The sequence below is a fragment of the Psammomys obesus genome, unplaced genomic scaffold (genome assembly GCF_907164565.1).
Source record: "Psammomys obesus unplaced genomic scaffold, mPsaObe1.curated_primary_1811, whole genome shotgun sequence".
Taxonomy (NCBI): Eukaryota; Metazoa; Chordata; class Mammalia; order Rodentia; family Muridae; genus Psammomys; species Psammomys obesus.
Window position 1 is genome coordinate 39,061,066 of NW_026593286.1, and position 23,130 is coordinate 39,084,195.

A 23,130-nucleotide genomic window follows, 5' to 3' on the forward strand; every position below is an offset into this window, starting at 1 on the left:
TTTTCATTTTTCTGCATGTAGACATCCAGTTGGTCCAGCACCATTTGTTGAAGATGCTGTCTTTTTTCCATTGAATGGATTTGGCTTCTTTGTCAAATATTGAGTATTCATAGGTGTGTGGGTTTATTTCTGGGTCTTCTATGCAATTCCATTGATCCTCCTTTCTCTTTCTATGCCAATACCATGCAGTTTTTATTACTGTTGCCCTGTAGTACAGCTTGAGATCGGGAGTGGAGATACCTCCAGATGATCTGTTGTTGTACAGGATCGTTTTGGAGATTCTGGGTGTTTTCTTTCTCCATATGAAGCTGAGAATCTTTTTTTCAAGGTCTATAAAGAATTGAGCTGGTATTTTGATGGGAATTGCATTGAATCTGTAGATTGCTTTTGGCAGGATGGCCATTTTCACAATGTTAATCCTACCAATCCATGAGCATGGGAGATCTTTCCATCTTCTGAGATCTTCTTCAATTTCTTTCTTCAAAGACTTGAAGTTTTTCTCAAACAGGTCTTTCACTTGCTTGGTTAGTGTCACCCCAAGGTACTTTATGTTATTAGTGGCTATTGTGAAGGGTGTTGTTTCCCTAATTTCTTTCTCAGCCTATTTGTCTTTGGTATACAAGAGGGCTTCTGATTTTTTTGAGTTGATTTTGTATCCTGCCACTTTGCTGAAGGTGTTTATCAGCTGAAGAAGTGCTCTGGTTGAATCTTTGGGGTCACTCATGTATACTATCATATCATCTGCAAATAGTGACACTTTGACCTCTTCCTTTCCGATTTGTATCCCTTTGATCTCCTTTAGTTGTCTTATTGCTCTGGCTAGGACTTCAAGTACAATGTTAAAGAGATATGGAGAGAGTGGGCAGCCTTGTCTTGTCCCTGATTTCAGTGGGATTGATTTAAGTTTCTCTCCATTGAGTTTGATGTTGGCTATAGGCTTGCTGTATATTGCCTTAGTATCTTTAGGTATGTGCCTTGTATCCCTAATCTCTCCAAGACTTTAAACATAAATGGGTGTTGGACTTTGTCAAATGCTTTTTCAGCATCTAAGGAGATGATCATGTGGTTTTTCTCATTCATTTTGTTTATGTGGTGGATTACATTGATGGATTTCCGTATGTTGAACCACCCTTGCATTCCTGGGATGAAGCCTACTTGGTCATGGTAGATGATATCTTTGATGTGTTCTTGGATTCGGTTTGCAAGTATTTTATTGAGTATTTTTGCATCAATGTTCATAAGAGAGATAGGTCTGAAGATCTCTTTTTTTGTTGGATCTTTGTGTAGTTTAGGTATCAAAGTGACTGTGGCTTCATAGAATGAGTTTGGTAGTGTTCCTTCTATTTCTATTTTGTGGAATAGTTTGAGGAGAATTGGTGTTAGTACTTCTTTGAAGGTCTTGTAGAATTCTGCGCTGAAGCCATCTGGTCCAGGGCTTTTTTTGGAAGGGAGACTGTAAATGACTGCTTCAATTTCCTTGGGAGATATAGGACTATTCAGTCTTTCTACCTGATCTTGACTTAATTTTTGTAGATGGAATCTGTCAAGAAAGTTATCCATTTCATTTAGATTTTCAAATTTTGTGCCATATAGGCTTTTGTAGTATGACCTAATAATCGTTTGGATTTCCTCAGTGTCTGTAGTTATGTCCCCATTTTCCTTTCTGATTTTGCTGATTTGTATGGTTTCTCTCTGCTTTTTAGTTAGTTTGGCTAAGGGTTTGTCTATCTTGTTGATTTTCTCAAAGAACCAGCTTTTTGTTTCATTGATTCTTTGGATAATTTTATTTGTTTCTAATTGATTGATTTCTGCCCTTAGTTTGATTATTTCCAGCCGTCTGCTCCTCTTGGGTGTATCTGCTTCTTTTTTTTCTAGGTTTTTCAGTTGGGCCATTAAGTTGTTTGTATGTGATGTTACGGATTTCTTCTTGTAGGCACTTAGTGCTATAAATTTTCCTCTGAGCACTGCTTTCAATGTGTCCCATAAATTTGGGTATGTTGTGCCTTCATTTTCATTGAATTCTAGAAAGTCTTTAATTTCTTTCTTTATTTCTTCCTTGACCCAGCTGTCATTGAGTAGTAAGTTGTTCAGTTTCCATGTGCGTGTCGGCTTTTTGTTGTTTCTGTTGTTGTTGATGTCCAGCTTTAGTCCATGGTGGTCAGATAGTATACAAGGGATTATTTCAATCCTTTTGTATCTGTTGAGGCTTGCTTTGTGACCAACTATATGGTCTATTTTGGAGAAGGTTCCATGTGGTGCTGAAAAGAAGGTGTACTCTTTTGAGTTTGGGTGAAAAGATCTGTAGACGTCTATTAGGTCCATTTGATTTAGGGATTCTGTGAGTGCTTTGATTTCCCTATTTGGTGTCTGTCTGGTTGATCTATTCCTTGATGAGAGTGGGGTGTTGAAGTCTCCCACTATTAAGGTATTAGGATCAATGTATGATTTAAGCTTTAATATTCTTTCATTTACAAATGTAGGTGCTCTTGTATTTGGGGCATAGATATTCAAAATTGTGATGTCCTCTTGTTGGATTTTTCCTTTGATGAGAATATAGTGGCCCTCCTTATCTTTTTTGATTAACTTGGGTTGAAAGTCTATTTTATTAGATATTAGGATGGCTACTCCAGCTTGTTTTCTGGAACCATTTGCTTGAAAAACATTTCTCCAGCCCTTTACTCTGAGGTAGTGTTTATCTTTGTTGCATAGGTGTGTTTCTTGGATGCAACAGAATGTTGGGTCCTGTTTCCGTAACCATTCTGTTAGCCTGTGTCTTTTTATTGGTGAGTTGAGTCCATTAATATTGATAGATAATATTGACCAATGCATGTTAGTTCCTTTTGTAATGGAGTCGATGATCTTACCTTGTTTCATTGCTTGTTTTCTTTTCCTTTTTGTTGGGATATTATCTGTATGCCCTGTTTTCTTGGGTGAATTCGTTTTCGTTGGATTGGAGTTTTCCTTCTAGTATCTTCTGTAGGGTTGGTTTGCTGTATAGATATTGCGTAAATTTAGTTTTGTCATGGAATATTTTGTTTTCTCCATCTATGTTGATTGAAAGCTTTGCAGGGTATAGTAGTCTCGGTTGACATTTGTGATCTCTTAGAGTCTCCATGATGCTTTCCCAGGCCCTTCTGGCTTTCATAGTTTCTGATGAGAAGTCTGGTGTGATTCTGATAGGTTTACCTTCATATGTTACTTGGCCGTTTTCCCTTGCTGCTTTTAATATCTTTTCTTTGTTCTGTAGATTTAGTGTTTTGACTATGATGTGACGTGATGTGTTTCTTATCTGGTCTAGTCTATTTGGTGTTCTGTAGGCCTCTTGTATATTTATGGACATCTCTTTCTTTAAGTTGGGGAAATTTTCTTCTATGATTTTTTTGAAAATATTTTCTGGACCTTGGAGCCAGGAGTCTTCTTTTTCATCAATTCCTATTATTCTTAGATTTTGTCTTTTCATAGCATCCTTGATTTCTTGGATATTTTGTGATTGGAACTTTTCTGATTTTACTTTTTCTTTGAGAGAAGTATCAATTTCTGCAAGTGTGTCTTCAGCTCCAGAGATTCTCTCTTCCATCTCTTGTATTCTGTTGGTGATGCTTACTTTTGTGGTTCCTGATCTTTTCTCAAGTTCTCCAGCTCAAGAGTTTTCTCATTTTGTTTTCTTTATTGATTCTAATTCTGTTTTCATGCCTTGTACCATTTCTTTCATGTGTTTGAATTTGGATTCCTGTCTCTCTATGATGGACTCTATTTCTTTGTTCATTTCCTTTTTGTATGCCACTAATTTTTTCTCTACTTGTGCCTCTATTTGTTTGGCTATGTTTGCCTGTGTTTCTTTAAGGGTTTTGTCTATTTCTTCTTTCTTTACCTCCAATTGACTGGCCAACTCTTTGAAAGATTTGTTCATTTCCTCCTTATGAGCCTCAAATAATTGAGCAAGCATGGCTTTAAGGTCATTTTCTTGTGCTTCTGATGAATTGGAGTATCCATCGATTTTGGGGTTTGCTGGTGAAGTCATGATGTCCTGATTTATGTTGGAAGTGTTCTTTCGCCTACCCCTGGCCATTGGCTCATCTGAGACCTTCCCTGTTTGTTTTTGGATTCTGCCGATCAGACTGGTACTGTCTCTCTCGAGTCTGGAGAATTCTTCAGGAAGTTGAGAGAGGTCCCGTGTCCTTAGCGTGTGCTGAGGACTAGCTGTACCTGTGGGAGGAAAGTACGCAGGCGCAAACAGAGGCAAATGCAAGCGTGCGTGCGTGCGTGTGTATATGTGTGTGTGTGTGTAAGTGGGTGTGGGCGTGTGTCTCGAGGGACAGAGTGATGGCTAATGTTGAACCCTTGAGTGTGTGGGAGGGGCTCTGCAATGTATATGTCGCAGGCGCTAGTGATGATCGCAGCGCAATTTCTGGCATTAACTGCCTTAACTCCTCAATTAGACCCACAGAGCAGGAACTTCAATGTTCCAAGTGCCCCTCTGTTTCCCAAAGTGGGTATATGGGTGGGAGGGGGTTCGATGCCTGGCTTCTGTTTTAGAAGAACCCAGGATCAGTGGAGCTGCAGATTCTCAAGGGTGTACTCACTTACAGGCAGGACACTTGGCAAAGATCTGGGTATCTGGGCTCTCTGATCTCTGGTTTGGCCCTGCTTCTTTGATGTGCTCCGCCAGTTCCGTGCTGTTGTCACTGCCAGGTTATGAGGTCTTGCTGCAGCTGGACATTTCAGGGTGGTCACGTCAGTAGGAATCGGGGTAACCAGCCTTTCTGTTCTCTGGTTTGGCCCTGGTTAGTCTTAAACTGGAGGGCTGATGTGCCCCGCCAGGTCAGTGCTGCTCTGCCGCCAGGTTAGAAAGTCCTGCTGTAACTGGAGACTGGGTTGCTAGTCCAGATGCTTTCTGGGAAGTCCTGGGGTCTCTTCACTGTGCTCTCCAAGCTTCGGAAGCCCAGCGCCTGGTGTGTCTAGCTTGTATGGCATTTCTGTCTGGTTTTGATGAGTATATAGCGTATTCTCTGTCACTGTGGGATTGGGCGGGCCGTACCGTCAGTGATCCCGCTCCTGCGGAGCTAGTATGGCGTCTAGCAGACTCATGCCCTGAGAGGATGGTGCAGCCACGGCGCGAATCTGGGGCTCCTAGACTCAGTACTGCTGGCCTTTGCTGATAAAGGGCTTGGGGCTCAGCCTCAGTGGCTGCAGGCCCCAGGCAGTTAGGTCTGTGCTGAGAAAGGCGAGTCGGCTGTGCCGAGGAGGAGGGAGGTCTGGGGGAGGGGAGTGCCGAGAGATCAAAGGATCGTTTCTCACCTTCCCCAAACAAGTCCCTGGGTGACCCGAGACCAAGGTTTTCACCTCCTGCAATGTTCCCTGTTGTTTAGAAAGTCTCTCCGTTGTTTCTCTGGCTTCAGAAGTTCTTCCGCTCATCAACTCAGAACTTTATCTCTTCCACAGCTCGGAAACTGTGTGTGCTAGTCGCCATCTTGGCTCCGGCCTCCCCCCCCCCCTTCCGAGTCCTCCCTCTTGATTAGTTTGTTTAGGTGTACATATTTTAGTAGGTTTATCCTATATTATATGTCTTTATGAGTGAGTATATACCATGTGCATCTGTCTGCTTCTGGGATAGCTCACTTAGGATGATCTTTTCCAGATCCCACCATTTACCTGCAAATTTCATGATTTCCTTGTTTTTTATTGCTGAGTAATATTCCATTGTGTAGATATACCACAATTTGTGCATCCATTCCTCCACTGAGGTGCATCTGGGCTGTTTCCAGCTTCTGGCTATTACAAATAAGGCTGCTACAAACATTGTTGAGCAAATGTCCTTATTGTGTACTTGAGAATCTTTTGGATATATGTCTAGGAGTGGTATAGCTGGATCTTGAAGAAGTGCTATTCCTAGTTGTCTGAGAAAGCGCCAGATTGATTTCCAGAGTACTTGTACAAGTTTACATTCCCACCAGCAGTGGAGGAGGGTTCCCCTTTCTCTACAACCTCTCCAGCATGTGTTGTCTCTTGAGTTTTTGATCTTAGCCATTCTGATGGGTGTAAGGTGAAATCTTAGGGTCGTTTTGATTTGCATGTCCCTGATGGCTAATGAGGTTGAGCATTTCTTTAAATGTTTCTATGCCATTCGATATTCCTTTGCAGGGAATTCTCTGTTTATCTCTGTACCCCATTTTTTAATTGGATTACTTGATTTTTTGCTGTTTAACTTCTTTAGTTTTTATATATACTGAATATTAGCCCTCTGTCAGATATAGGATTGGTGAAGATGTTTTACCAATCTGTAGGCTGTCATTTTGTTCTGAGGACAGTATCCTTTGCTTTACAGAACCCTAACCCTAACCCTAACCCTAACACTTACCCTGATTAACTCTTAATTTGATGGACATATAAAAATTCACAAAGATCATAATTTCTGCCTCTACTGGTGAACATGCCTTTAATTCCATCACTTACATATCAGAGGCAGAAAATTCCTGTGAGTATGAGTCTGACAAGATCTTCATAGGAATTCAATACTAGCTAGAAAATAATAGTGTGACACGTCTACCAAAAGGAAACTAATGGATTAAAGTTTTGAAGCCGTTGTCTAATTCAACTGGAGAGAAGCAAGTAACAAATGAAGTGTTTAAAGGCAACAGAAGTTCAGTTTCATGAAAGAGAATGACTGAGTTTTAGTCTTCATCAGCAAGAAAGCTGTGGTTTTTCAACTCTATTCTTCAGCTGTTTCATTTACAAAAACTAAAATAAGAAACAAACACGCTTATTTCAATTATTATAAATTTTTATGAATTTACAATATATGTGATTTTATAATAAAATAAAAACAAATTTTATATTTAATTATCATTATTTCTCATTATCAGTTCTACAACTACAATTACTGTTCATGATGGACATTTTAAAAACAGTTGAGGACAAAAAAAACATGCAGCAACAATGTGACAAGAGCATTCTAAATTCAATAAAATTCGGCATCAGATGGTTTGAGACAAAATCACACAGGCAGCATTTCAGAAAATATGCCCTTTTCTAATATGTAAGGAAAAATAATCAATTACATATCATTTTAATGAACAATGTAATGAAACTAATTAAATATTATTACAAAAATATGCTTTTTAAAATTAGAACATGATGCTGTGTATGTAAACCAGAGACTCAGATATTTAATAGACCATGTTAAAATGTTGGTCACCTATAAGCCTAGAATTACAGGAAATAACTAGATAGTGTTAAAGGTAAAGTGACTATACCTAGGAAATTTAATTTTAAAAGAGATTTTTCTAAAGAATAATAGTGTTTCATACATGATAAAATATGAAATAATGTAATAGTGTACATTTGAAAATATGCAAATGTCTACTGTTTTATTCCATTGTTTTTTTTTTCTGACCTCTCTCTCACTCCATCTGTATCTAATGATCAAGAATAGCTTGTAAAACCCACATGGATACTGAGCTGCCTATTGGCTACATCTAAGCAGGGGGTCTAGGTCCTCTCCATGCATGGTATTTGGTTGGTGCATCAGTCTCTGCAGGCAACCCTGGTCCCAGATTGTTTTGATTTTGTTGTTCTGTTTATGGAGCTCCTTTCTCCTCCAAGTCCTTCTATCCCCCACTCTTTCATAAGATTCACTGAGCTCTGCTGAATGTTTAGTTTGGAGTCTTAGTATCTGCTTCAGTCCCCTGCTGGATGGCTTCTTTTAGAGGATATCTATGGTAAGCACCCATCCTGTTCCACCTCTTTAACTACTTCTGGCGCCTATTCTCTTTACCCTTCTGAATGTGAATTAAGCATCCTCCCTAGGGTCCTCCTTGAAATTTACCTTCTTTAGGTCTGTAGATTTTAAGATGTTTATCCTGTATTATATCGCTAATATCCTCTTGTAAGTGAGTTTATGCCCTGATTTTCTTTCTAGTTGTCACTCAGGATGTTTTTTAGATCCCTCTAATTGCCTGCAAAATTCTTGATTTTCTTATTTTTAATAGCTGAGTAGTATTCCATTGTGTAAATATACCACAATTCCTATATCCATTCTTCCACTGAGGAATATCTAAGTTGTTTCCAGATTCTGGCTCTTATGAATAAAGCTGTTATGAACATCGCTGAATAAATGTCCTTGTTGTGTAGGTGAGCATTTTTCAGATATATGCCCAGGAATGGTATAGCTGGATCTTGAGGTAGCACTATTACCAGTTTTCTGAGAAAGCGCCAGATTGATTTTTAAAGTGGTTGTACAAGTCTACATTCCTACCACCAATGGAGGAGGGTTCCCTTTTCTCCACATCCTTTCTAACATGTGTTGTCTCTAGAGTTTTTGATCCTAGCCACTCTGATCAGTGTAAATGAAATCCAAGTCATTTTTCTGATGACTAAGGATGTTGAACATTTCTTTTTGTTTATTTTTTATAATTTTAATCAATTTTACTTACTATTATTAATGTTGCTGTTATTACTTACAGTTTATTCAATTTGTATCCAAGGTGTAGCACCCTACCTCAGGTATTTCCATCACGCCCTCAATACTTCTTCCTCCCATAGTCCACTGATAGGGGAAGTCCTCCTCCCCTACTGTCTCTTAGCCTATCAAGCTCCTCTTCCTCTGTGGGCTGGCTAGGTCACCCCACAAGGAAGAAGTGATCAAGGAGCAGGCAACTGAGTTCATGTCAGAAATTGTCTGTTCTCCTGTTAGTAAGGAACCCGTATTGAGACTGAGCTGTCTGTGGGATACTTCTGAGCTCGGGGTCTAAGTCTTTCTATGTATGGTCTTTGGATGATGCATGAGTTTCTGCAGTCTCTCCTGGGCCATGGCTGCTGCTTCTTCTTCCTCTCCTTCTCCTTCTCCTTCTTCTTCTCCTTCTCCTCCTTCTCCTTCTTCTTTTACTTCTTTTGGCGTTTTTGATTTCCTGTTCCCTCTGGGTCTTTTTTGTACCTGCCTTCTTCCATAAGACTCCTTGAGCTCCATCCAAAATTTGGCTGTCAGTTTCTTCATCTGCTTAGAATCCCTGCTGATTGAAGTCTTTTAGAGGACATCTATGGTAGGTTCCAATCCTGTTTCCTCTCTTTTACTGCTTATGGCATCTAACCTGTTTTCCTTGTGAATGAGAATTAAAAATATTTCCTAGGGTCCCTCTACTCATTTAGCTTCTTTAGATCTCTAGACTTCTGTGTGTTTATTCTATATTATGTGTCTAATATCCACTTATAAGTGAGTATATACCATGCATGTCTCTCTGCTTCTAGAATGCCTCACTCAGGATGATCTTGTCTACTTGAGGAGAGAGTTGTTCAGTTTCCATGCATGTGTAGGCTTTCTGCTATCTCTGTTATTGTTGAGGTCTAGCTTTAGACTGTGGTGTTATGATAGGATAAAAGAGAATATTTCAGTCTTTTTGTATCTGTTGAGGCTTGCTTTGCACCCAACTATATGGTCAATATTGTAGAAAGTTCCTTGAGGTGCTGAGAAGAGGTATATGTATTTAGGTGAAAAGTTCTGTAGACATCTATTAGATCCATTTGATTTAAGACCTTTGTAAGTGTCATTATTGCTCTATTTAGACTCTATCTCCATGATCTGTCCCTTTGTGATAATAGGATATTGAAGTCTCCTACAATTAATGTGTTGGGATTTATGTGTGGTATAAGCTTTAATAATGTTTCTTTTACAAATGCAGGAGCTCTTGTATTTTATGCATAAATGTTCCGGATTGTGATGTTTTCGTGGTGGATTTTTTCTTTGATGAGAATTAAGTGTTCCACCTCATCTCTTTTGATTTAATTTTGTCTGAAAGTTTATTTTATTAGATATTAGGATGTCTACACCAGCTTGCTTCTTGAGTCCATTCACTTGGCAAACCTCCTTCCAGCCATTTACTCTGAGGTAATGTATATCTTTGTTGCAGAAGTGTGTTTCTTGAATGCAGCAGAATGTTGCATCCTGTTTCCATAACCACTCTGTTAGTCTGTGTCTTTTTGTTGGAGAGTTGAGTCCATTTATTTCCTAGATACTAGTGATACTTGCTAGTCCCTTTTACTGTGGAGTTGGGGTGATTGTGTTTGTATGCTTGTTTTCTTTAGCTTTTGTGTTGTGAAGTTATCTTTATTCTGTGTTTTCTTGGGTGTAGTTGAACTAACTTTGTTGGAGTTTTCTTTCTAGCATCTTCTCTATGGATGAGTTGCTGAGTATATACTGTTGAAGTTTAGTTATGTCATGGAATATTTTATTTTCTCCATCTATGTTGATCAAAAAAATTCTGCATATAGTAGTCTGGGTTGGCATCTGTGGTCTCTTTGTGTCTGCATGATATGTGCCAGGCCATTCTAGCTTTCATAGTCTCTGTTCAGAAGTCTGTTTGATTCTGATATGTCTGACTTCATATGTTACTTCACTATTTTCCCTTGATGCTTTTAATATTTTGTTTTTGTTCTGTAGATTTCCTTTTTTGATTATGTGGCAGAAGGAATTTCTTTTCTGGTCTAGTCTACTTGGTGTTCTTTAAGCCTCTTGTATGTTTAATAGCATCTCTTTATTAAGGTTAAAGAAATTTTCTTCTATGATTTTCTTGAAAATATTTTCTTGACCTTGGAGCCTGGCAACTTCTTTTCATATATTCCTTTTATTCTTAGGTTTTGTTGTTCCATTGTGTCCTTGATTTTATGGATGCTTTCTGTCAGGAACTTTTCTGTTTTTCTTGAGAGATGTATTTAATTGACTCTTTAGTGCCTGAGATTCTTTCCTCCATTTTTTTTTTTTTTTTTTTTTTTTTGTTAGGGACCCTAACCTCTGTATTTTCTGATCTCTTCTCTAAGTTCTCTCTCTCCTGGGTTTTTTTGGTGTGTTTTCTTAATTGATTCTAATTCTGTTTTCATGTCTTGAATGATCTTACTCATTCTCTTCACCTGTTTGATTGTAATTTCTCTCTGTTATGACAGCCCTTCGTTTCCTCCTTATGTGCCTCTAATAACTGCGTAAACATAGATTTAAGATTATTTTCCTATGTTTTAGCTGCATTAGAATATACTTTGGTTTATGGTGAAGCCATGATATCCTGGTTTTGTTGATTGTATTCTTTTTTTTTTATTAGTTTATTTTTTATTAATTACAATTTATTTACTTTGTATCCTAGCTGTAGCCCCCTCTTTTGTCTCTTTCCATTCCCACCCTCCCTCTCTCATCTACCTCCATGCCCTTCCCTCAGTCCACTGATTGGGGAAGTCCTCCTCCCTTTCCATCTGACCCTAGCCTATCAAGTCTCATCAGGATTGGCTGTATTGTCTTCCTCTGTGACCTGGTAAGGCTGCTTCCCCTGGGCAGGTGATCAAAGAGCCAGCCACTGAGTTCATGTCAGAAACAGTCCCTGTTCCTCTTACTACTTGGTCACTGTGATGTCATGGGCTACATCTGTTCAGGGGTTCTAGGTTATCTCCAAGAATGGTCCTTGATTGTAGTATCAGTTTCAGAAAATACCCCTGTGCTCAGATTTTTTGGTTTTGTTGATCTCCTTGTGGAACTTCTGTCCCCTCCAGGTCTTTCTATCTCCTCCTTCTTTCATAAGATTCCCAGCACTCTGCCCAAAGTTTGGCTATGAGTCTTGGCATCTGCTTTAATAACCTGTTGGGTGGAGTCTTTCAGAGGCCCTCTGTGCTGGGCTCCTGTCCTGTTTTCTCCCTCCTCAGATGTCCTGCGGGCCTCTAGCTATCTGGTAGCCTTGACTGTTCCTGGGGAGTCTACTGCAGACTGGGTCCATCTGTCTCTGGCGTCTGGAATGGGATTTAGGAAGATGAGAGATGCCCTGTGGCTCCAGAAATGCTGGCAATTCCGATGCAGGTAAGAACAGGAAGTAGCTGGTACAGTTTTCTTTGGGGCATGGCTTGGGCGCTGGAGGCGTGCTTGAAGGCTGAGTGCATGCCCATTGGATGGCGTTGGCATGCATGTGCACGCTCGGGTGCATGTGCACGCGCAAGTGTGGCGGGGTGTGAGTTAAAGGTCAAGGGTCTGTTTGCGCAGGTCTGGGTTCAGGTGCAGGTCGGATTGTGGGCACAAAATGCCTGCTCAGGTGTCCAAAATAGGCTTGGTGTGGGTGGCAATCTTTGGAGGTCTCAGAAGGGAGCTGGGCTGCATCCTAGAACCAGCCAGGCTGCCACTCCGACTCTACTGGATCCAGGGACTGTGTGATTCCACTGTTTTGCTCTTCCCCATGGGGTGACTAGCAGAATAGTGGCTTGGATGCTGGGAAAGCTGCCCCAGAAATCCGGACTCTGCCCTTACTGGGACAGGAGGGAGCCCATGTCTGATTCCTAGAAAGGAGGGTACCTGATCCTAGAGTTCCCTACCTGCTACTGTATGTGGACAGCGTGGAGAATCATGGGGGTATAGAGTTTGAGACTCACAGATCAGGAAAGCGGCCAAGGGGGCCTGGGTCTGATTGGCGTCAAATGTCCCAGGAAACCTGAAGCTGCCCTCAGGTGAGCAGGAGGGATCTGATGTCTGGTTGCTAAAGAGGAGGCTACCTGGAACTGGGGTTCCATACTCCCTGGAGTGTGCAGAAACTGCGGGGGCGGGGGGGGCTGTATCCTTTTGGTCCCAACAAACGGGATGTCCCTTCTAGTCCTGGGAAGTTCCAAGTTCTATGCTCTAGATCCAGCTGCAGGTGCACTCACCGGATTCAGATTCTCAGATCCTCTGTCCCTCAGGTATGGTGCACACAAGTCTCCACCATCTTGGAAACAGCCTATTTTAAGAAAGAAAACATTCATTTAAGGATGTTTTGGGGATCATAATTAGAAGAACTGATGTGAATATAGCCATGTCGTAAGACATTATGAATACTTTTGCATGAAAAATAGAAATAACAAACTAAATAACTAAATAACAAATATGGTATTTATTGATAACCATCTATACGCTAGGTAATTGATTACATGTAAAAAGTACCCAAATGAGGGTTGGAGAAATGGTTCAGTGGTTAAGAGCATTCCTGCCGCTTTTGCACTCCCTGGACAGCAGGGTGAGCATGTGATGAAGTGTTTCCTAAGCTATAAGATTCTCCTCAACAGATTTCTTAGGGCAAAGTTAAATTTTCTACAGGATAGTTATCATAAACTAAGAATATTTCTCTTATCATAGCGGCTATCATTAAATAAAGATGATCTTGCTGCCTTCTATTACAAAATAAAAATAGTTTAAAAAGTAATTTAAAGTTTTTATTTTCTTGAATTTTTTGCTGACATAGGGTAAGTATAATCATTTTTTCTGAAAACAACAATTTTTTGAATACTTAAAAAAATTGTAGCCATGTTACCAGGAAAATCTAGAATATCTTTAACAAAATTTATCCTTATATTTATATACTTTTATATTTATTCAACACTCACAATTTAAAGTCTATTTCTTTACAGCTTCACTAGTGTCCTGACTAACAGCAAAATGATACATAGCATAAACATTACTCAGCACTGAAATGCACAGTGTATAAGCTTTATAAACCTCAATAAAATGTAAACTAAACATACAAATACATGTTTACTGCATTCAATAAGACATACACTGAAATACAGGACCACTTTACCTCAAAATTATTACTTAAATCAATATTGAGTGTATAGTTGAAAGCATTCCTAGAGATCATACTGACTTGAGTATCTTAGGTTTGGACCTTAGACAGGACTTTAAATGCCTTTTTTTTTCCTCTATGTTCAAATTCACAGTGCTGCCCACACTATTTCCTTTATTGACCTTTAATGTGATTTTACAAAATTCCCAGAAGTGTTTAAAAATTAGTTTATCAATGTTGCCCAGATATGAGTGCTGCAACCAACTACAGTGACCTGCCTGCAGAATATGCTGCTGTGATAGTGGCACAAATGTTATGTGAGTAACCAAACATTTAAAAAAATATTTTAAGTTCCTCTGGATGAAGATAAATCCCTGTATGGCATTGTTAATGTGACCAAGAACTTCAAGGGAAATAGTTATGATCTTTAAGGAAAACATTTTTTAGTCAGCTGTATGAACATAATGACTTCTAATGACAAAATGTTGTACTTAGAAATCAGTACATTCCACAACCTCCATCAGAGATTTCTCTTTCAGTAGGTATGGCCAGACAAAGAGACCCACAACTGGATTATGTGCAGAGAGTGAGAGAATTTGGTATCTTCAGCTAGTAATTGGATGTCTTCATCAAATCCCTTACCTCAGGGTTCAAGTACCTGCAGAAGATGAGGAAGAAAAATTGTAAGAACCAGGTGTAGTAGATGAATACAAGGAAACAGTGTCATCCACAGAAGGCAGGGCTGATATACATATCAGCCCACGGAAACTATGGCAGCAAGCACCATAACTACATCAACTCAAGCAGGTCAAAAGTTCCAGAATGGAAAATCGGAAGTGGGTCTACCTCCAAACAAACAAACAAACAAACAAACAAACAAAGAACACTTCCAGAGAGAGGGAAAACCGGTTTTCTCCATTGGAGCCTCACTGGGTATTTCAAGTGCATGCAGTTTGTGTCTCCTGTTCAGGAGTAGTTTACAACACCAGGCAGACCCCATGTTCTTTGCTTTTGTTGTTTATTTGTTTCACGGTTTCACGGTTGCTCCTGCCATTGGGTTTTCTGTTTATTAGTTTGCTTGTTTTTTGTTTAGTTTTGTTTATTGAGCATGAAAAAAAACATTAAATTTTGAGTTGCATGATTAAAAAGCTATGGAAGATCTTCACCATCAGGGATAGGAAAGGATATATTGTATTCAACTTTTTAAAATGCAATAAAATTACTGCATTGTAAATTACATTATAATCTTAAAGATTTCAAAAAGTTTAACATTGAAGTAATGCAACAACAGAGTTCAGTTTAATGCTTTGTGATAAATATGTGAATGAGTGGAAGTGTACAATTATTCAGAAAGTATAAACACATGGCAATAAGCTCTATTGATGGATGCAAAGTGGGAATTTAGAAGACAATTATAGTAGTGTGAATAATAATATTGAAACAATAGTATGCTTTTATACTGTCTTGGATAAGTTAAAGTATCTTATTTGCTTTAGGTGTTTATTATTCACCTCAAAATAGCATCTTTTGTACACATATGTATTTACCACAATATTGTGTTCATGAGGTCCAAATAGATATAATGATGGAGAAGCCACTGAGGCAAGATTTCAACAGCAAACTGAAAAAGCAGGAATGAAATAAAAGGAGACAGATTTAAAGAACATATGAACAAACTGGCTTTACTAATCCAGTGTTCCAGCGTATAGAATCATGGCTAATAAACATATTTAAATAGTCTCATGCCATACTCAGGCACACTTAGTACAGCCATGCAAATGCCATTGCTGGTAAAGTATTCTATGGTCACATGAGAGATTATTGTCTGTTCTTTTCTTCTTTCTTGCAACATCATCCCTGCTTGGTTTTAATAAGCAAGGTTAATATTTCCATTTAAATTATGTTAGAATATTTTATATTGTCATTAATTAGTCTTTTGTCCAAAGTACGTGTACGATTTAATGACAAATACATACCTTATTTTGAATTTTATTTCTCTTAAGTGTTCCCTCTTTTTCAAAAAATTATAAAATATATCTGATTACTGCTTCCTTCCCCAAATCCTCCAAAATCATTCCCACATTTCCTCTTGCAAAACATATTATTTTCTTTTATTTTATTGTATTAATTGACAAAGACATTCCTGCAAACTGAAGTCATAGTTAAAAAATAGCAAATTATTTCCAGATTAAGTCATATATGTAGATATGAATTCTGTTCATAAATTGTCAATGCATAAATATGACTTAATAACCTGTAATTTTTTTACAATTATATAACTTTTTCAAATATATACTCTTACATATCTTTGAATAATATAATATTAATAATAATATAATAATATTTATACAATTATTTATACACTGACCACACATTGCCCACTTTGAGGGACACAGCTGATTTACTCACAGGGTAATATGCCTTACTGCTGAGTGATTTAGAAAATTTAAAGTTATATACATTACTTAATCTCTAAATACATTAGAAGATTAAAATAATACTCTTAAAATAATACTGCCTAAAATAATACTCTTCACATTTGTGATTTTACATCAAAGAAGATATATAATATTTTTTTTATTTATGATAGAGTACACTAAATGGAGAATTTTGAAACTATAAATATCTAGTAATAATATGAGACTAATCCATAAAGAATAAAAAAATGTATTTAGAATACACGGGGAGACTGGGACCCACACAGGCTTTTATTCAGCTTCCCAGGAGAGGAATCATGGAAGTAGATGAATCAATTGTGCATCAGTAGATTTCATTAATATATCCTGCCAGTGACTAGGTTCTTTAATTAAGGAATATTTCAGACAGTTATATCATTCAAACAATATATGTCTTAATTATATAAACATTAAAATGCTTCATGTAAAAATAAATTAAATTTGACCAATTAAATTTTGCCATTGTCCTACTATCTTTCTCCAATTCTTAAGATGATGATGCAACAGCATTGGTGAAATGCTGTGTGCCTATTTCCATCATTGAAAGAGCACACTTTAATCTAGTGACTCTATTTTTACTTCAAATTTATTCAATCTGTCACACAAAAACTTCTAAAATAGAAATTTTCATATCATTTGAAATCATAGCCTTAGTAGATATGCTGAGTATAAATAGAGAAATATATTTTGAGTGGCATTCACTTTTATGTAAATCTGTATCTAAAATGTAATACTTACTAAATACTGTTAATCATAAAAAATCTCTTTAGCTTTTCTATTTTTCTATTGTGATTAATTAATTTACTCAGAAATGGCTTGGATTGAATTATTGTAAGTTCATGAACTTATCATAAAGCCAAGAAGTTATAGAAGACAGCTTCTGTAATAGTGATGCTAACAAATCTACTGTCTCAAAACAAAGAAAAATATTTAGAGTCATTGCAGCTGTCTAAAAATTATATAAATGTCTCCAATATGAATGTGTTTTCCTTACTTTTAGTGTTCCTCCCAGAGGCTAATGCAGGCATTACTCCTTCTGCTTCTATAATAAAGCATACTCTTGTTAAATGTGGACAAAAACATGGCTTTGTATTTTCTTTCTTCGTCTCTCTCTCTCCTTCACTCTCTCTCTTGCTCATTCTTCATTATCTTCTATTTTATACAAATATGATTTCCATTACAGCATATACATTTTCTACAACACAAATATTTTCAAAGAGAAAATTGCAGCTTGAGTAGTACCTTTGCCGCTATATAATGTAACAAATATACCTAAAAGTATTTATAACAAATTAAATTTAAAATGAATGCACTAGTTTAAAGTTTTAGAGAGATCAGGGACACAAGGCACATACCTAAACATAGTAAAGACATTATGCAGCAACCCTATAGCCAACACCAAAATAAACAGAGAAAAACTTAAATCAATCCCACTGAAATTGGGGACAAAGCAATGCTACCCTCTCTATACATCTCTTCAACATAGTACTGGAAGTTCTAGCTAGAGCAATAAGACAACTAAAGAAGATCAAAGGGATACAGACTGAAAAGCAAGACATCAAAATACCACTATACGCAGATGATATGAGAATATACATGAGTGACCACCAAAATTCAACCAGAGAACTCCCTCAGCTGATAAACAGCAGAGTGGCTGCATACAAAATTAAGAACAACAACAACAACAACAACAAAATGAGTAGCCCTCTTGTACACAAAAGAAAATATGGCTGAGAAGGAAATTACGAAAACTATACCCTTTATAATAGCCACAAATAACAAAGTGCCTTGGTGCAACTCTAATGAAGCAAGTGAATGACTTGTATGAAAAAAAAAAAAATCAAGTCTCTGAAGAAGGAAATTGGAGAAGATGTCAGAAGATGGAAATATTTCCTGTTCTCATGGACACCCAGCATTAAAATAGTAAAATGCCCATTCTACTAAAAGCAATTTATAGATCCAATGAAATTTCCAATAATACCAACGCAATTCTTCACAAAACTTGAAAGAAGATTTCTCAACGTTATATGGAAAAAAAAAACAAAAAACAAAATAATTAAAACCATCCAGTACAGTAAAAGAACTTCTGGAGGTATCTTCATCCTTGATCTCAAGCTGTGCTATAGAGCAACAGTAATAAAAATAGCATGGTACTGGCATAGAAACAGAATGGTGGATCAGTGGAAAAAAACTGAAGACCCAGAAATAAACCCACACTTCTATGGACACCTGTTTTTTGACAAAGAAGTCAAAACAATACAATGGAAGAAAGACAGCATCTCCAACAAGAGGTGCTGCTCTGACTGGATTTTTTTTTTTTTTTGGATAATAAGGTTTTTTATTGAATGCTTTCTTTTTTTTTTTAATTTTATTTTTTTCTTATCAGTTACATTTTATTAACTCTGTATCCCAGCCATGTCCCGATCCCTCATTTCCTCCCAGTCCCTCCCTCTCTCCCTCATCTCCACCGTGCCCCTTGCCAAGCTCACTAATAGGGGGGACCTCCTCCCCATTCATCTGATCCTGTTTTATCAGGTATCTTCAGGACTGGCTGCAAAGCTCTCCTCTGTGGCCTAACAGGACTGCTCCTCCCTTGGGGGGTGGGGAAGCCAAAGAGCCAGTCATTGAGTTCCTGGTAGAAATACTGACTGGATTTCTACATGTAGAAAAATGTAAACAGATCCATACTTATCACCCTGCACAAATGTAAAGTCCAAGTTGGATCAAAAATCTTAACATAAAACCAGACACAATAAATCTGTTGGAAGAAAAAGTAGGGAAGAGTCTTGAACTTATTGGCAAAGGAGACAACTTCCTGGATAGAACAACACAATCTATGCCTCTAAGACCAACACTCAATAAATGGGACTTCCTGATAATGAAAACCTTCTGTAAAGCAAAAAACACTGTCATTAGAACAAAAAGACAGCCTACCGACTGGAAAAAGATCTTAACCAACCCTGTATCTTACAGAGGGCTAATATCCAGAATATGTAAAAACTCAAGAAATTAAACATCAACAAACCAAATAGTCCAATTAAAAAATGGGGCTCAGAGCTAAACAGAGAATTCTCAACACAGGAATATTGAATAGTGGAAAAACACTTAAAGAAACATTCAACATCCTTAGTCATCAGGGACATGCAAATCCAGACAACTCTGAGATTTTATCTCATACTCATCAAAATGACTAAGATCAAAAACTCAAGTGACAACACATGCTGTAGATGATGTGGAGAAGAACATATCTCTGCCATTGCTGGTTGAAATGTAAACATATACAACCAATTTGGAAATCCATCTGGAGCTTTCTCAGAAAATTAGGAATAGTGCTACCTCAAGACCCAGCTATACCACTCAGGGGCATATATAGGATAGCTGCTATACTATACCACAAGGACATTTGGTCAACTATACTCATAGCAGCTTTCTTTGTAATATCCAGAACCTGGAAACAACGTAGATGTACCTCAGCTGAGGAATGGATATAGAAATTGTGGTACATTTACACTATGGAATACTATTCAACAATTAAAAACAAGGAAATCATGAAATTTTCAGGCAATGATGGGAACTAAAAAGGATCGTCCTGAGTGAGGTATCCGTGAAGCAGGAAGACATGCGTGGTACATATTCTCTTATAAGTGGGTATTAGACATATTATATGGGATAAACATACTAAAATCTACAGATCTAAAGAAGCTAAATGACAAAAAGAACACTAGGAAAGATGGTTAATTCTCATTCAGAAGAGAAAACAGGGTAGACACCACAAGTGGTAGGAGAGAAGAAACAGGACTGGAGCTTATCACAGATGTCCTCTAAAAGACTCCAACCAGCAGGGGATTGAAGCTGATACAAAGACTCACAGCCAAACTTTGGACAGAGCACAGGGAGTCTTTCTGAAGATGGGAGATATAGAAGAACCCTGAAGAGACAGGAGACCTTCAAGAAGACACCAACAGAGCCAAAAAAAAAAAAAAAAAAAAAAGCAGGGTCCTGGGGGACTGCAGTGGCTGATACAACAACCAAAGACATAGAGAGGACTTAGACCCCTGCTCAGACTTAGCCCATAGACTTTTCCGTCGCCATGTGGCTTCCTTAGCAATAGGAGAAGAGACAGTCTCTGACATGAACTTGGTTGCCTGCTCCTTGATCACATCTCCCTGGTGGGGTGACCTAGCCAGCTCACAGAGGAAGAGGATCTAGGCAGTCCTGATGGGACATAATATGCTAGGGTCAGACAGTAGGGGAGGAGGACTTCTCCTATTAGTGGACTCGAAAAGAGGTATAGGGGAAGAAGAAGAGGGAGGGAGGGATTTGGAGGGTATGAGGTAGGGGGCTATAGCTGGGATATAAAGTGAATCATTTGTAGATAACAATAAAAATAATAATAATAATAAATTAATCTACCAACATAATAATGCTTAGTGGTAGCATTTATTATTAAGAAAATAATTTTTAAACTTCAAAATAATGTAAAGTAGGTCCATTTTAACTGTCTCTGAGATACATTCCAAAATGCTTTAGTCATAAATCAATTGCTTCTGCTTTTTAAATTTGTATTTGTGTTGTATATGTTTGCTGTGACCAATAGATATTTAACTAAAATATAAATGTATGAAAAATCACTTTGAATGTGTTGATGTTGATGCAGAAGAACAATAGATTGATAGATAGATGACAGGTAGGTAGATAGATAGATAGATAGATAGATAGATAGATAGACAGACAGACAGGTAGGTAGGTAGGTAGATAACAGAAACAAGTGTGTGTGTGTGTGGTTTTGTATGTGTAAATAAAACACTAGTCATGTGTTTCTCCTTCCAAATATTTTCTTGGTTACTGCCACGGTAACCAAGATGTCCATTCCATGGACATCGGGGGTGTTTTGTTACTACTTGCACAACACCCGGTGATCAGCACTAACTGAAGCAGGTAACACCATCTCTGGTGTTTTATTAAACATTGGTTTAATCATAGCAAGTTAGATACTGTGTTGAAAATGTATTTAAATCATTTAAAAGATTAATTTTGGTGAAATTAACTGAGTGAGAAGTTTACTACTGGGCTAATAATGAATTCTAATTTTTAAAGAGAATTAAAGAACATAAAAGTTGCCAAACCTCATGTGACCAAGATTGTTTATATTTATCTTATGCTCTCTTGTTAAAGCTCAGGCAGGACTAGAGGTCACGTCAAGTCTCCTGCCTCAGCATAATGAATGTTGTGGTTGAAAGTGAGAATGCCATTCCTTGTGCATATTTATGTATGTATATGCAATATGTATGTAACATATTTACATATGTGTAAATGTAATTTATACATATATGCAGTATAAATTTGAATTAGAGGTCATGATTATTAAATTTATAGCATTTAATGGACTGTGACTATTAACACTAATTAAAATAACTTGATAGTATATTCAGTAATGGATAAAGGGATTAGCGTGACAGTGGTCCTCTCAGGTTTACACGTGCAAGCTTGTCCTCACATGTACGTCCGCTTTCTGAAAAAGAAGCTTTGTTATTATAATTCTTTTAAAGACAAGCTCTCAGGAGAACATCATGGGCATCATCGATTTGTTACCCTTGAGCAAAGTAATCTCATTAAAACTGCCAAGAATCTGTTGGTTTTCAACAATTATCTGGTATTGGCTGAATCTGTAGTTATCAAGATAATCTTGTGGATACAATGGCACTTATAATTCAGGCATAAACTGAGGTTACATGAAGGTTGCATCAAATAGGGAAAATGAGAACATAAAGGATTGAACTTGATTTAGTGAAATCAAAAGCTTTACATTTTGTTTGTAGCTTGAAATGGATTCCCAATGGCTGCAGGGCACCCCAATGTGCTGTCAGTAGAGGACAGTGGAGAAAGCATCACAGAGTACACGCAGCTCTCTTCCTAGGAGCTATAGGGGGTTTCAAATAATAATCTGTCCCCATGTATACTGATGTGCAACATTTGAAAAAATTAAATGATTTGCACTAGTTTTACTCCATGTTCATAAAAGACATTTTAACTTTAGTGTACCTACCGTGACATGTGACAGGAAATATAGGCTATCAGTAGCAAAAATTTATCTCAGACAGTGCCTAAATACACATTTCTCATAGAGTGTGGCGGACAGGTTCAGTTTTTCAACTGCTTCTTCGGGAACTTGAAATGAAATTCTGACAATGTTATTTTCTGGTGATGATGACAATAATACCCTCTAGAGAGTAAATTCTGGGGTGAGAATAGAAAAATGTACACTTTTTCAAGAATTATAAAAGTAATAGCTTTGGAAGAACAAAATCAAGCACTGAAAAGTGAGTTTTTGTATAGTCAGGAATAACGAAATGCATTTACATACAAAATAACACATTCTATGTGATCCAAACTATCTGTCTACATGTGTATATAGACATATGTATGTGTGTATGTATATATGTTTGTGTGCATATAATGGATATATAATCAATATTTTAAAATATGTAATATAAGATGATATTAAAAAGTTAAATATTTATCTCAATATACTATGGCACTATAAATAATAATTACTATGTCATCAAGATATTCTAGAAAAAATGTCAAATCCTCAAAATGAAATATTCAATGACAGTGGAAAAGAAATTAACAACTCACTATACGTTCTTCTGTAGTAAGTAGAAAAGTGTTAGAAGAAAGTCTCTACAGGAAATATATTTGGTAAATTGAAAACAAATAAGCAAACAAAAGGTTTCAGCCATTGAGAAACTAGTGTAAATATGCTTGTAATTCCAAATTGCGAAAGCTTTGCATAGAATTCATAAATATCTACTCCCCAAATTATCCAAAGATAGAAATGATGTTTTCCAAAGTAAATTCAATGAATAAACTGAGCTGAAACATTTTATTATAGCACAAAATACTAATACTATGTTCTGTGTTAAATATGACAAATTATCTAAGGCTGAGTCTTTTATAAACACAAAAGATAGGTTGAGTCATGTTTTGGAAGACGGTGTTTTTGAGAAACACACCAACTTCAGAGCAACTTGATTCATGTAAAAGTCTCATAATATAATTAAGATATAATGAAAGAAAGAATGCATCCAATAGAAAAAGTTCACTTCCCAATACAGTGC